Here is a 16,180-nt window from a genome sequence, read left to right on the forward strand (position 1 = left end):
TTAAGCGTCTGCCTTCAGCTCAGGTCATGATCCCAGAGTCCTGGGATCAAGCCCCGCATCGGGCTCCCTGCTCAGCGGGAAGCCTGCTTCTCCCTCTCCCACTCCCCCTGCTGGTGTTCCCTCTCTCGCTGTGTCTCTCTCTGTTAAATAAATAAAATCTTAAAAAAAAGGGGGGGGCCTGGGTGGCTTAGTCGTTAAGCGTCTGCCTTCGGCTCGGGTCATGATCTCAGGGTCCTGGGATCGTGTCCCGCGTGGGGCTCCCTGCTCCACGGGAAGCCTGCTTCTCCCTCTCCCACTCCCCCTGCTTGTGTTCCCTCCCTCGCTGTGTCTCTCTCTGTCAAATAAATAAATAAAATCTTTAAAAAAAAAAAAGATCAAATTAATAATAGCAAATAACACTGAAGCCGAAATCCTCTACGCTGGGAAAATGACAAAACCTGAAGATGTACATCTGGTGACTGGAAAAGAGCAAGGAGCGCTTTTAGGAAGGCTCAGTACCATGCTAGGAGAAACAGGCCCATTTCCGTCGCGTGCTAGCGTGCCACATTGGTTCACGTATGTCTGTATGTAACCCAAAACTAGGTAGTTAACACCTTGCCCCCCTTCTTCTCCTGCAGCCCAGGAGACAGGGGGTTGCTGAAGCGATCTGGCCATTCACGTACGGTAGGAGGCACCGTGCTCATTTCAGGGAGTACTCCGCAAGCATCACACGATCGTCCCGTGTGTGGTTCTCACACTCGGGGGGAGAGCGGGGAGAGCACAGGCGGGTCCTCTATGCACCTACACGTCCCGCTGTCGGGCACACACTGCGTGTGCGCATGGCTGTGGGAGAGCACAGTGCAAAGCACCAGGCTAGCTCCGTGCACCGAGCGGTTCACACTAGCTACCGGAGAAACCGGGGACAAAGGACAGCCTCCACTGACTGATGTCTCAAATGCATGGCCGCTAGGAGCTCTCTAGACAGTCAGGTAGACAGCAATGGAGGGGTTAATGTTATCACCACTATTACATTTACTTGACGAGGGTCCAGACTGGCAGTGGTGTGTGAATTCGGGCAGGAAGGGACACACTCTCCTCCTGTCTGCTCTCCTATTCCTCAGCGTGAAAACGCCCAGATGACAGCCTTCAGCAAAGCCCGTTTCTAGCGATGCCACGCATTAAAAGCTGCAACAGTGACAGGGGAAAAATAACCTGAGTTCAAGAGGCCCTTGATTTCCTCTGACTGTCCAATTCCGGTACTCTCAGTATGGAGTCGACATGGTCCTCCTTTGGAGTAAAAATACAGATGAAGTTCTTTAAATGTCTAAACAGAGAGTCAGTCCATTTCTACCAGCTTAACCCAACACCTGCCACCTGGGACTCACCTGTGTGCCATTCTCACCGCTGAGCTGGATCTAGTGTGAACAGAAGACACTGTCAGGGGTCAGAGGGCAGGGCAGCAACAGGAGGGACGGCTCTGGCAGGCTGCTGGCAGCCACCCCATATCCTCTCTTTACACTAATCCGCCGACTTGCATCGGACTCCTGGGTGGCAGACTCCTCCTGAGAAGGCCCTCTCTCTCTCCGTGCATTCCTCTCCACCCTCCACCCAATCAAGGAAGACCACTGGAACACGGCCTAGCGGGACCGTCATTCTCAGTTCCCTAAACAATGTAACACCTCCGGTTTAAACTGAGGATCCACCAGAAAACAAAGGAAAAGAAAGTCATACAAAAACCATTCCTGCGTTTGGTCATTCAAAAAGCCAACATTAGGGCGCCTGGGTGGCTCAGTTGGTTGGGCGACTGCCTTCGGCTCAGGTCATGATCCTGGAGCCCCGGGATCGAGTCCCGCATCGGGCTCCCTGCTCGGCGGGGGGTCTGCTTCTCCCTCTGACCCTCCTCCCTCTCATGCTCTCTGTCTCTCATTCTCTCTGTCTCAAAAAAAAAAAAAAAAAAAAAAAGCCAACATTAAATTGTTTACTATCCCTTACTTAAAACTTTAGGACAAATTCCTCCCACAGGAAAAGGTTTCTGTCTCCTGAATGGATGACATTCACGTACTAATTACACAGTGAGTGCTGGGTAGCTCCCACTGTCCTTTGCACCACGGCTGCAAAGAGGGTTCATCTGTACTTGCATAAGCTGGCCTCAGCCTGGGTTTCCTGGCATACTTAGCATTCTTAGTGCATGGCTCTCGGGCAACCACAACTACCCAAATATAGTCAAGAAACAGAAAACGAACAGAAAAGCCTCTGACAGAAGGCAAAATAGCTGACACAAAATCCATGTGCTAAAGGTCACGGGCTCTGGAGCCAGCCTGCCCGGGTTAAAACTGTTATTATACATATGTCCCCCATGTTCAATCAGAAGAAAACAAAAACATGCTAAGGGAAGATATAAAAAGGACCCCAATGGAACTTAGATGGAAATTACAGTATCTAAAATGAGAAATACACCTGGTGTGATTAACATATTTAGATACGGCAGAAGGGAGAAATTAGTGACAATGAAGACAAAATAGTTTTTTAAACTATCCAGGCAGAGAAAAAAAAGACTGAAGGAAATGAACAAGGTATCAGCACGATGTGGAACAATATTAAGCAATTGGACACACATTGGAGTCACCCCAGGAAAAGGAAAAGGGCAGAAAAATACTTGAAAAAATATTAACTATTCCTTCAAATTTAATGAAAAAGCTACACTCATAGAAACTCATTGAAACCAAAGCATTAGAACATAAAGAGAAGTAGACTGAGGCACACCATAATCAAACTGCTGAAAAAAAGTGATAAAGAAAAACCTTGCAAGTGGCCAAAAGGGGGAAACAGGGTGGACTCCACGCAGAGGAAAAACATTAAGCATGACAGCACACTGGTCGTCAGGAGCTATGTCAGGCAGGACACAATGGAACACCACATTTATTTCTTTTTAATTTTATTTTATTATCTTATGTCAGTCACCATACAACACATCATTAGATTTTGATGTAGTGATCCATGATCCACTGTTTTCGTATAACACCCAGTGCTCCATGCAGTACGTGCCCTCCTTAATACCCATCACCGGGCTAACCCACCTCCCTACCCCTCCCCTCTAAAACCCTGTTTGTTTCTCAGAGTCCATAGTCTCTCATGGTTCATCTCCAATCCCCCCCCCACATTTTTCCCTTCCTTCTAATGTCCTCCATGCTATTCCTTATGTTCCACAAATAAGTGAAACCATATGATAATTGACTTTCTCTGCTTGACTTATTTCACTTAGCACAATCTCCTCCAGTCCCATCCATGTTGATGTAAAAGTTGGGTATTCATCCTTTCTGATGGCTGAGTAATATCCCATTGTATATATGGACCACATCTTCTTTATCCATTCATCTGTTGAAGGGCATCTCAGCTCTTTCCACAGTTTGGCTATTGCGGACATTGCTACTATGAACATTGGGGTGCATATGGCCCTTCTTTTCACTACATCTGTGTCTTTGGGGTAAATACCCAGTAGTGCAATTGCTGGGTCATGGGGTAGCTCTATTTTTAATTTTTTGAGGCACCTCCACACTGTTTTCCAACGTGGCTGTACCAACTTGCATTCCCACCAACAGTGTAAGAGGGGAACACCACATTTAAAGCATGAAAGGGAAAAAATGGTCAATCTAGAATTCTGTAAGCAGCAAAATATCTTCCAATAATAAAAGCAAAACAAAGGCTTTTTCAAAAAAAGAAAAAAGGAAGACGGTTCATGTACTAACAGACCTGCATTTGAGAAACATTGGTGCAAGTTCCTTAGGCATAAAAAAAATGATACCAGATGGAAGTTTGGGTTTTCGTAAAGGAATGAAGAGCATGAGAAGCGGAAAAATATGCAAATAAATATAAAAGCTGGGGGGAGGGTTCCTATTTTTAATCTCTTTAAAAAATAACTCCCTGCCTAAAGCAAAAATGACAATATATTTTGGAGTTTGTAACATATGTAGAAATAAAATGTATGGAATGAGTACAACAGGAACTTGGGAGAGCCTGAAGCTGCTGCCGTAAGGTTCTTCCACTGTATGTGATAATGTCATGTGAGTGCAGACTATGACATGCTAAGTACACACACAACACCCTAGAACCACCACTAAAAAGAGAAGAAAGGAGAAAGAGCTAATCAGCCAATAGTATAGATATAAGTTAAGCTAAAATCATTAAAATATATATTCGAATAATCCAAAAGAAGGCAGGAAAATGAGGGTGGAAGATCAAACGGGACAAATAGAAGGCAAACAGCAAGAAGGCGCATGTAAACCCAACCATACTGATAATCGCATAACGCAAATGCTCTCAATACTCCAATTTCTATAAAGACATGATCTGATAAGAGTTTTTCAAAACAAGGGACCCAAGAAACACATATGAGATGTAATGACAAAATTGGTAAAATATAAATGAGTGGAAGAACATTTGCCACAGAAACATTAAAAAAAGAAACATGGAGTGGCCATCTTAGTATCAAACAAGGAATTTCAAAGCAAGAATTATTATTAAGATGAAAGGTGGCCATTTCATAAAGGTAAATGGTTAGCTCACCAAGAGGACATAAAAATTATAAATATGCACACACCTAATAAAAAGTTTGAGGCAGAGGAAGCAAGAGCTGAGAATCAAAGGGGAAACAGACAAATCTCAAGCTACAGCTAATTATTTATAGAACAGGGAGACAGAGGACCTGAGCTACATGATCAACAAACCTGACCCAACTGACACAAAAAAGAACACTCTACCCAAAACCCACAGAAAATTCACCAAGGTAGGTCATGTTCTGGGCCATGAAACAATTCTCCATAAATTTAGGACTGAAATCATAAAAAAGTATGTCCTCTGACCACGAGGTAATTAAACGGAAGATCAGTGACAGAGAAATACCAGGAAAATCCCTGACTATTTGGAAATGAAAGGACATACTTCTAAATAAGCCATGTGTTACAGACGGAATTGCAGAGGAAACCAGAACACACAGGGCACTGAATGAAAGTAAAACAACAACACAGCCATCAGTGGGACGCGGCTCGAGCGAGCTTCACGCTTCGAGGGAACACCCAGGGCTGAGGGTCAACAGGAGAAAAGACCAAGGGCTCAACTCAATGATCTAAGCTCCCACCTTAGCAAAGGACAGACAGAAAGTAAACTAAACCCAAAAGAAGCAGAAGGGAATAATAAAGAGAAGAGATCAGTAAACAAGAAAAGAGGGCAGAAATCTATTATAACAAAAGTTAGTTCTCTGAAATGGACAAACTGCTAACCAGGCCAATTAGAGAAAAAAAGAGAGAAACACAAATTACCAATATCAGTAATAAAAACAAGGACCCTACTTAAATCCTACAGACACTCAAAGGACAATAAGAGAATATTAAAATAACTTTGAGCCAATAAATTCAAACAAGTGAGATGAAATGGCCAAATTCCTTGAAAACCACAAATTACCAAAAAAGTCACGGAGGAAAAAAGAAATGACTTGAATAACACCCTCCTACTAAAGAAACAGAATGCGTAGTTAACATCCTTCCCACAAAGAAAACCGCACGCTGCGCAGCCTCACTGGCAAATCTATCAAACACTCGAAGGAGAAACGGTACTAACAGCACACAAACTGCTCCAGGAGATACAAGATGCCTCATCTCACGAGTCTAGGCCTGCTCTCACTCCAAACCGGGAAGACTCTCCCAGAGAAGAGAGCTATGGGTCAGCATCCCCCCCGCATCACAGACACACAAACCCCCAAGCACAGTAACAAACTGAATCCAGCAGGTATGACGGCACCAATACCCATACTTCCAAGCGGGGCCACCCGGGAACGCAGGGTCGGCTTCCCGCACGAAGGTCAAGCAGTGTGATTCAGCACATGCACTGCACAAGGGAGTCGCCTTCCCCAACGTGACAAGAGGCACCCACAGAAAAAGCAGTGAAGACCACGCTTCACCGTGAATGAGGATGATGCAAACAGCCGCGAACACGGCTGGGGAAAAGTAAGAGGCAATCCTCCTCCCCTCCCGCTCCACAAACTCACGGTCAAGGGGGAGAAAGCCAGGATCCTGCCAGAATGTCTGGATGAAGCAATCAAGCTGGATTATTATTCCATAATCTGGACCGTTTGGGGTATCCTGGGCCCAGACGGGCAGGGCGCGGGAGCGCTCCAGCAGCCACGCGGGAATGCTGGCTGGTCTGCAGGAACCACACCTGTGTGGCTGAGGAGCTCGGCCCAAGCACCTGCCGACTTATCCACGGAACACAAGCTGTACTTGTAGGAATGAGTAACAGCTTATGGGTACTCAGACGTGGGTACCCGGCCGACATTTTCTCAAAAATAAACAAAGTGAGCATGTCACTGTAAGAGACGTAGTGACAGTATTCGCTGCTAATGGTAAATGGAGAGCTTTAAGTGATGACTACAGCTTTGGGGGACTGGCCTCCACCGCCACGGCTTAGCCGCCCAATTCTAAGACTGTTCGAAAGAGAATGGCAGTGGTATCAACAAGCATGGGTTTCAACACTGCATTATGAAACGTGCCAACGTTTGGAAGATGTGCGTAAATCAGCAAACCAGTATTTTCCCAAAGACCAAAGAATGATGTAACAAAATCATTCAAGGTGCTAGACACACCAGTCGATTTCCATGTAAGGGAGTACAAAAAGCTCACTAAGGACTCAGATGCCACACAGCAAAGAACCTTCAAGAAGCTAACACTTGTCGAGTTCTGATGCCATCTCAAAGAATATCCACAATTATCTGAAAAAGCTAAGAAAATGCTCTTCCTTACCAGTTACTTATTTGTATGAAGCCAGACTCTCTTGATATGCTTCAGCCCAAACACATCAGAGGAGACAGAGAGCAGAAGCAGGTGTGAGATCAAGCACCCGTCCATTAATCCAGTCATTTAAGAGATGTGGAAGAAAAGTAAGCCAACACCACTCACTTCACTGTTTTTTAATGGAAAAGAGTTACTTTTCATTTAAAAATGTATTATTTACATTAAAATGTAATAGGTTTATTGTTGCTTAAATGAATTAATAAATATTTTTAAATTTCTCAACGTTAACTTCTAATGTGGTAAATTTGATATATGACTCACGTAAGTTCTCTGAGATCTCCAATAAATTTTAAAAGCGCAAAAAGTCTCCAAAACCAAATCACACGAGCCCACTGGCATGGAGGGAAGAGTCTGGAGACTCTGCCAGGCCCTACCCCACCTGCTATCTCGACCCCTTGCAACCCAGGGGCCTGTCAGGACCTAATCCCTCCATTTGCAAACAGGAGGAAGAACAGAGAAGCACCCCTGTATTATTCTCTGACATCCAGAGCACAACCAGAACATCATAGGAAAATAACCACTTTCCCAGCTTTTTAAATGCTTTCTACTACCTCTCCCTCTACCACCACCTGTCCAAACTTTTCCATAAAAATTTGATTAAATCTCTCCAGGAGACTTCCTTATAAAGCTCCACTAGAGAATGTATCATTATTTCAGCTTAGAGTTGGAAACAAGGAAGGAAAAAAAAAAAGAATCCTTTGGTGTAGCAAGTCAGTGTATGAATACAATTCCATATGAAAACATTTAAAATACATTAGATTTTTGGTCAAGATGAAAGACCAAAAAAAAAAAAAAATCAAGCAATCTATTCTAATTGGGTTCCCATGGTAACTGTACAATTGGGTTTTTCAATATAACATCCCAAAGGCCCAATGCACACTTGTAAAATATACTTCAAGCAGCCTGAATTGTTTTTACATTACAGCACTCCTAGGAAGATCAATTACTATCCACCCCCACCCTGACTATTAGTGACAGGCCACGTTAACCACGTTAACCACGTTAACACTGCTTGCCGCATTAACATAAGTCATATAAGGAGCACCACATATCACAAACATTATATAAAACTAATCACACGCTTCAGATTCATCAAACCTGCTCGGGAAATAAACTGATACTGCTGTTGTCACAGAATCGTGTTTATGAAATGTATGAAATCGAGCCCAACTACATGCCACACCATTATGCCTCTCTTATTGATTTCCAGGATAAGCAGAATCAATCATTAATAATTACATTATAAGATGGCCCTCAAGGTTAATCATATTCTTAGAGACTCTCACCATGGAATTAAACAACAAACATAGCTGTGCTAATAAATAAATAAATAAAACATAACTGAGAATTCAAATCCGCATTTTAAATATTAACAGCACGGTAAGAAGCACAGTACACTCCATCACCTGGGATTCCAGCTTCTCCCACAGGGACCACAGTGGTCTCTCCCTGCCAAGCAGCATTCCGGGGACACGGTGCTGGCCCACAGAGCAAGGACACAGAGGGCCGAGGCCATAGCCCAGCAATGGCAGGATTCATTAGGTAAAAGTTTGCAACTTGAGTTTTCCTTGCAACAAGCATAAAAATCCCTACATATTTGATGCCTTCTGCAGATCCACACCCCATAGCACGAACTGGTGCTTGGGCAGAAGTAAATTTAACAGTCTCCTACCTTTTTAGGTCCCCCCATGCATGGCCACGGATGTAACACAGGCCAATTTGATGCAAGTGTAGGCCAGCAGCTGCCAGTGAGAAATGTCTTGCTAGGTCCCCAACTCAACAGAGACCTCCAAAAATCCTGAAAGACAACTAAGCATGAGAAGTAGCAAACTGCATGACTACTAGAATTCTAGCTGGTGTCCAACAGGATGGCCCCATGCTGCTCCTTGATCCAGGTGGGACTAGAGACTGAACTGACCAATGTCAAGAAAAAAAACAACCAACCAATGCAAAATCCCAAACAGTAAATCTAGGCTAGTTCCCCAACCCCCCTCATGCCTAAGAATCCCAGTCACCCAGCACTTACACCAGACTCTCCTCCCCACCACTCCCTCTTGCATCAGAGGCTGGGAGCCTTGACAGCATCCCAGAACACGGGCACCCAGGGACACAATGTCCCCAGGCCTGCCAACAGTCCACCGGCCCTCTGGGTGTCTCTTGCCTTACCTGCCACATGCCCTTCCTGCAACCTTTGGGGTCCCTGGTAGTAAGACCAGTATTTTGTTTGTTTATCCTGTTTTTTGTTACTCTATACACACTCACACCTTTGGGGATGCCAGGAGCTAAACCTGAGAACCATCCTACACGATTTTTGAGCATCGTCTGACTACAAAGTTGCCCTCGTTCCAAAATCCCAACTTTACACACAAACCCCAAGTAAGTTTTGTGCTTTTGAAGTAACTAGCCTGCACTTCACCTGTGTATTAGTCTGCTCAGCTGCCATAATACAATACCACAGACTACACGGCTTAAACAGAAATTTATTTTCTCACAGTTCTGGAGGCTGTGAAGTCCAAGATCAAGGTTCTGGCTGACTTTATGTCTGGAGAGGGCTCTCTTCCTGGCCTGCAGATGGCTGCCTAATCCCCTATGCCCTCAAATGGTGGGGACCAGAATGGAGGAGGGGAGAGGAGGGAGGGCAGAGAGGGGAGCGCACAGGAGGAGGGAACAGGGAGAGAGAGCGTTGTCTCTACCAATCCTGCTGGAGGAGGGCCCCACCTTATGACCCCATTTAATCTTCATCACCTCCTAAAGGCCCTTCTCCAAATACAGTCACAGGGATTAGGGCTTCAACATGTGAATTTGGAGAGGACACACTCAACCCTTGGCTGGGCCTTCCTTCAAGTATAAGCCCACACCAGCCTTGGAGGGCTTCTCACACAGAATTCTAGCATCGAGAGAGGAAGCCACCACCAGTAAAGCAGACACCTGGGTGTGACTGTGGGCCCCAGAGAAGGCACTGGAAGGACTCAGAGAGTGTTTGGGCTGGGTCAGGAGAGGCTCCCCCCAGGCAGAGCAGAGGCGGCTCTGGGAAGAGGGGAATGGGGTCTCCCACCCATCCACTCGCAGAGCAAAGCCTGGTGCACAGACTTCTAGACAAAGTGCCAGAACAGATGTGCACGGCAATTGGACTGAAAGTGGATTCAAGATGAGTCTCATGGGCTCATTCCATTTGGGATCTGGGTGGGAGGGAGGGGGTTAGCTTGGAGCATTTTGACACCCCCGCCTTCAGCAGAAGGAGGAAGACGTGGTCAGTGGCTGACTCTGCCTGGTCTCGTGCCTAAGTGCTGAAATTCCACTATCTGGCACCTCCCTAAGCAGCACCCTGCATCAGGCACCGGCCCCGGTCCATGTGGGGTGAGGCATTCCCCAGAAGCTTCCCCGGCGCCCTCAGGAAGGGCTTGGGAGGCAAAGCAACTGAGGTCGCAGAAACTGGAGCCGGCAGCTTCTCCCTCAGTGCTGCAGGGCAGGAGATCTGAAAATCCTCATCATCCAAACCTAGAGCCCATGTGCACTTTGTTCTAAACCCCAAGAGGCAGCCTCGAGTATGAGAGCCGGACAGAAGTGCCAATATTCACCTGGCTTCCCAAAGATGACCCTCCAGTCTAGGTAAAGTCCAGGTGGCCTGGGGCCAGTGTATTATTATTATTATTATTATTATTATTACCAGTGTATTATCTATTACAGTAGCGAGCACCCAACAATCAACACAGATCAGAAACGGGGCGCCTGGGAGGCTCCGTCAGTTAAGCATCTGACTCTTGATCTCAGCTCAGGTCATGATCTCAGGGTCATGAGTTCAAGCCCCATGTTGGGCTCCACACACAGAGCCTCCTTTAAACAAAACAAAACAAAACAGACCAGAAACACAAGCACCCAACAATCAAAGCAGACCAGAAACATGTGCAGCAGCCATGCATTGGCTTCTCAGTGAGTCAGTAGGACTTTCTCCATGAACACCAGGACGCAACTGAAGCACAACAAATGGTTGCTTCCAACAAGAAAACCACTGGGAACACTTATTTCTGGCCAATACAAAAGAAGATTTAACAAACCCGTCCAATAATCCAGCCTATCTTAATTGTCATGATACGCAGTGGCTGGGAGGAAAAGCACCTTGGGCTCAAAGAAGGTTTCTTAGCAAGAAACCTCACCATACAGAAAAGGAAAATCACTCAGGAAATCAGAACCAGAACCTCTGGAGGTTCTTCTGGAGTGACCAACAGTCCAGACAATACCACAAGAACAGCAATGGTGATCTCAGTCCAGAAGGAAATGTTCTGATTACACGCATGGCAAAAATAAATAAATTAAAAAAAAAAAAAAAGCTAAGAGGAAGTCTTTAAAGCCCATACTTTTTGTAGGAAAAACAAAAGCAACATAAAGTACTGGTCATAGCTCAAGCTCCACGTGGATTCAACCTATTCGGAAAGCGACAACCAGGATGTCACCAAGGACCCCGGCATGAGTCGCCAACCCCCCCACCCGCCCCCAGCTCACCCAGGACCTCCGGGTTTAGCACTGAAAGCGTGTGTCCCAGGAAGCTGCTGGTCAACCACGACAGACAGGACACAGAGCCCGCCCTGCTGGTGGGCAGAAGAAGACCTTTCCAGTGGTTGATTGTAGCCAAAAGGGTGAATCATGCTGAATCTTAAGAACATTTACTCCATTTTAGAACCTGTGGATTCGTTCTGACAGTTCTTGGAACAAATTTCAAGAGCAGCATCCGAGATGCAACCCCCCGCAAGCTCCCTGCTGACACGGTGGGGACTGCCCCCTGCCAGCCCAAGAGATGGTGCGCTGGGGTAGGTGCGGAAGGCGCTAATCAGCAGACGTGCGGCGGAACGCACCGCATCCATCTGACTCGACAGCTTAATCTGATGATAACACAATGGTGACAGAAACAAATTTTTCTGCACAATAAAGAATAGCACACATGGGCTTTTCTTGGGATGGCTAGCTAAATTCAGTAACTTTTGGAAATACATCATTTCTTTGCCCATTATTCTAGGAGCTTGCACTGAGTGTGAAAAGCCTTGCTAACAAGAGCCTCTGCAAACATAGAACACAGTTCTGATCAGGCGCTGGGCTCAGGGCACCTGGTTCCCGGCTCCCCCCAAGCCCCCGAAGGAGCACGGCCCACCACTGACGTCACCACGTAACCATGACAAGTTCGGGACGCACAGACTTCAAGGCCCTATTTCTAGGACCTCGGCCACGTTGTGGCTGTCACCAGTGTGGAATACACAGGCCGGCCCAGCCAGGCAGCCTCGACACACCTCATCCTTGACTCCATGCAAGTCACTGGCACCCTTCCATCTGTCCTTCCAGGACGCCAGCCGGTGGCCATCCAGGACCCTCCGGGACGCGCCCAGGCCTCCCTTTGCAAAGCCGCCCGCCTCTTATGGCTCACGTCCCCCCTCACAAGTCACTCTCACTGGGGGCCTCCTCCAACCACCTTCAACCACTGACACCCCCCCAACCAGGGCCACCCTCACCCGAGTGTGCCTCCAGAAGCACCGAGAACCTAAATCACAGACACGTGTTGGACAGGCTGGCTCTCCGCCAGAAGCCCCAGCAAGGGGCCCCCACGGGGGCTCAGACAGGAGCACATCTGAGGACACCGGCAGGCAGAAGGCCATGGAGTCTTTACAGAAGGAGACCAGGCACACACTTTCCTTTCAATCTGCATTCTGGAGTGACTGTCCACCCGAACTTGACAGTTTTGTTTCAAGCTTCCACCAGCACTTGCGGGAACATACAGGTCCCCGCAACGGGGAACAGGCTGGGGCGGGTGTGCCACAAATGAGTCCCCCTCCTCCCTGCTGACATTTCTGCCCAAGGGAGGTTACAGAAAGGCAGCCCCCCACTCCAGAACCCAAATGCCAGTACAACACAAAGGGTTTATTTACCCTTCCAAAGCCAGATCGCTTTCTCTGATGTCCCGGAGAATTGCTTCTCTGTGAATTAAAAGCATATACACCACATGTTTTTTCCTTTCTCATTAAAAAAAACTCATTCTAAACATAGTCATCTTCCACGACCCTCCTCCCTCACCGCAGGGCACTCCATCAGAAAGCCCTACAGGACCCCTGGGCTTCGCACAAACTGTCCTTACACGACCCCTGTCACAACACCCATGACTGCACTTTGCCACCTCCCACCCCGCCCTTCCCTCCTTCCTCCCTGTCATCCCCACCTCCCCAGTGGATGACTCGGTGCCCCACCCCCCCCCCCACCAAAGGTTCCAAGGCCAAGGCTCGGAGAAAACAGTCCCTTTCCTGGCGGGCCTTGTGCTAACTTTGGGTCTCCTTTCTAGCCCCGACTCCCACCCCTACTCCAGCCAAGCTGCTCACAGATCCATCTGCATCCTGGAGTCCATGCCCCCACCGCTCAGCCCACAAAGTCCCACCCATGGGTCACTGGGACAAACCTTACAAGTCTCTGTGCAAATGCTTCATCCCTCTTACAGCTGGAATCAGGAGCACGTCCATGACCTGTCGGGACTGGAGGATGAGTGTGGCTGAAGTCCGGGAACACAGCCTGGCCCCAGGGTGCTCTCCTCCTTTCTCCGTGCTCCCACTCTCACACAACATATGGGGTGTACAGAGCGCCTTCAATTCGGTCTCGCCACATGCTGTGTTCAGCCCTTTACTAGTGGTCTGTGTACTGGAGGTTCAGAACATGTAAGTACATACATACAGGCGTGTATTGATTTATGCCACATCTTGCCCCCAGAAGGACTTGTGCCTGTTCCTTCACTTCACCCCCACAAAGGCAGCATGGCACGGCACATGGGCTAACGAGAGCTCCACTCCTGTCCTGCGTGCCCTCCACAGGCCACTCAGCCTCTCCCAGGGCCAGTCTCCTCGTGCACAAAACAAAGAAACTGGTGGTGTCTCCGTCATCCGGGGAGGCTGACGATGTGAGAAGTCGATCTATGTCAAGCAACCTGCACAGTAAGCCTTCAGTAAGTGCTGTTATCAGCAACAGCATTATTGTGCTGGCCAGAATCTTCTGGAACTTGACCACCTAACTCTAACAGGCTGAACCGTGATAGGAGGGTAAAGAGACACCCACACAAATTACTGTGGATTTTCTATTTTTGACAGAGCTGACCTCACCCCCCAGGATTGCCTCAACACCCACTCCTGCGGTCGGAGCAGACACACACGGGAAAATGCTGTCATGTGCTGGTGTCCCTGCTGGATCCTGACCCCTGCCTGTGTCGGACTCTGTGTCTCGTCCTTCAGAAGTTCTTGCAATCTGACAGATGATTACTGTCAGGCCTCCAGGGCTGCCAGAGACTGGCATGCCCCCCGGGAACACACCTGCTAAGCCCACGGGCCTGCTCCCGGCCCATGCAACACAAGCCTGCCGTCAGCGTGGCTCACCAGAACCCTCACAGCGCTGCCGCCTGAGTGGGAAACACCTCGAGGCCCGCCACCCCCGCAGCCCAACAGTGTCCATGGTGAGAAAAGAGAAACTGGCAGCAGAGGAAACCACCTCCTAGAGACAAAAAGAATCGTAGAAACCTTGCTGATTAGCACTGGGCCACATCAGTCTCCAGACCAGACAGAAGGCCATGACCACCTGGAATCACAGACACATGGCAGGTGGAACCCTGCAGCCAAGACTCCATCACTAGTCCTGCCTCCTCCGAAAAGCAGCTGGTGGCTCTGAGCTAACAGACGTCAACTGTCACTGTCATTTGGGGCTCACCAGGGCCTGGTGTGGTCTGCAAACATGACTCCCTCCCAATAGCCAACAACAGCCCTGTGAACGGTAGTGTCATTTTCCCTATTTGGGGGGAAACCAAGGATCAGAAAAATTAAGTAAGTTTACGCAAGGTCATATAAGCAGTAGAGCCAGGTCCAAACAAGCAGTCTTGTTACCAGAGGCTGCACGCTTAGCCCTGTGCATGCTGCCCCAAAGGGAAGCTTGGGTTATGTGGAAGTCTGTAAAACAAGGATGCTGGTTGGGCTGGAGGGAAACCAGCATTTCTGTTGGTTCCTCCCTCCCCCTTTTCCAGGTACAATCTCATCCTCATATGGGACTGTAGTTCCAGATTAAGATTTCTACCCAGGCAGTGCTTCATGCTTTATTATTTCATATGCTTATACTCATCCAGATAGACAGAATAAGCGTGATCATTGCCATCAGACAGATGAGGAGGCAGCTTGAGGTTTCACCTTTACTTAAAGTCACCCAACTAGTTGAGGCACCAGGGTGGCTCAGTCAGTTAAGCATCTGACTCTTGATTTTGGTTCAGGTTATGATTTCAGGGTGATGAGATTAAGCCCCGCTTTGGGCTCCGCACTGGGCATGGAGCCTGCTTGAGATTCTCTCTCTCCTTCTCCCCCCTGCACTCTCTCTCTTGCTCTAAAAACAACCCAAAACAAACAAAAAAATAAAGTCACCCAACTAGTAAATGGCACCACCAAAATCCCTCCCATTGTTCTCCCCGACACCACTCTGGCACTTCCTAAATAAAAATTCAACTCAGTTCCACAAAAATGCACTCAGTTGTGTATTTGAAAATTAACCGCCCCCCCCGAAACCATGAAAATGCTTCCAGCCACAGGGGAGAAAAGCAATACCAGCCAGTCAGAAGGAGAGAGGAGTGAAATATATGTTGGCTGTCCATGCTTAACATTTGTTTGTAAAACTAATGCCAAAGTTTTGGTAACATCTGCATCTTTTGTCATAATCACAAGACCGAAAACTATAACGCTATGATAACATGTTAGGTTTGCAATTTGAAGAGATTCACATGTCTCTAAGGAGTTACAAAACCATACACAGATCCGTGAGCACAGGCAACTGAGAACAATGTTGGCTGCGAATGGATCCTTCTGGAAGGGGAGCTTCAGAGCTTGTCTGGGCTGGAAAGCATAACTTCTCAGCCATCCTGGAGATTTCTCAAGAGATGCTCAAACATTAGGGTCCCTAGAATGCCCTGGGAAGCTTGCAAAGACACAGGTCCCCAGGTTCTGATCCTACAGGTCTGACAAGGAGCCCTATAATCTGCCTTTTTTAACCAGCACCCTCGATAAACCTGATACCAGCAGGGCTCAGACCACTGTCTGAGAACACTGATCTGCTATTGCTCACGGATATCCCACTCCGAGGAGAGCAACAGATCCCACATTCCAGTGGTGGCTCTTACTAATGACCCCAAACAAGCGGGTCAAAATCTGAAGGTAACACCTTTGGTCCCAACCTTTAGCCCTTTGACTGGGGAGTAAACGTAGTAGCTAACAATTTACAAACAAATAAGAAATAACTACCAGTTGCTTATTAAATTTCAACACTTAAATGTCCCATCCCATATTTTTCCCCATGATTCAATTCTCTCT

The 16,180-nt window shown here is 47.5% G+C and overlaps 1 protein-coding gene and 1 long non-coding RNA gene across 3 annotated transcripts in view; both read right to left on the bottom strand.

The window, feature by feature from the left end:
• MGMT (O-6-methylguanine-DNA methyltransferase) overlaps positions 1-16,180 on the bottom strand; it is a 255,691-nt gene that overhangs the window by 236,485 nt on the left and 3,026 nt on the right. The window lies entirely within an intron of this gene.
• On the bottom strand, positions 378-10,350 carry LOC145722105 (uncharacterized). Its single transcript, XR_014146126.1, has 3 exons — positions 5,779-10,350; positions 1,365-1,394; positions 378-1,266 (listed from the first exon to the last, which is right to left on the bottom strand). It is a non-coding gene; the product is annotated as an uncharacterized LOC145722105 (long non-coding RNA).

Source organism: Leptonychotes weddellii, chromosome 6 (genome assembly GCF_054177405.1).
Source record: "Leptonychotes weddellii isolate Sample4059 chromosome 6, ASM5417740v2, whole genome shotgun sequence".
Classification (NCBI taxonomy): domain Eukaryota; kingdom Metazoa; phylum Chordata; class Mammalia; order Carnivora; family Phocidae; genus Leptonychotes; species Leptonychotes weddellii.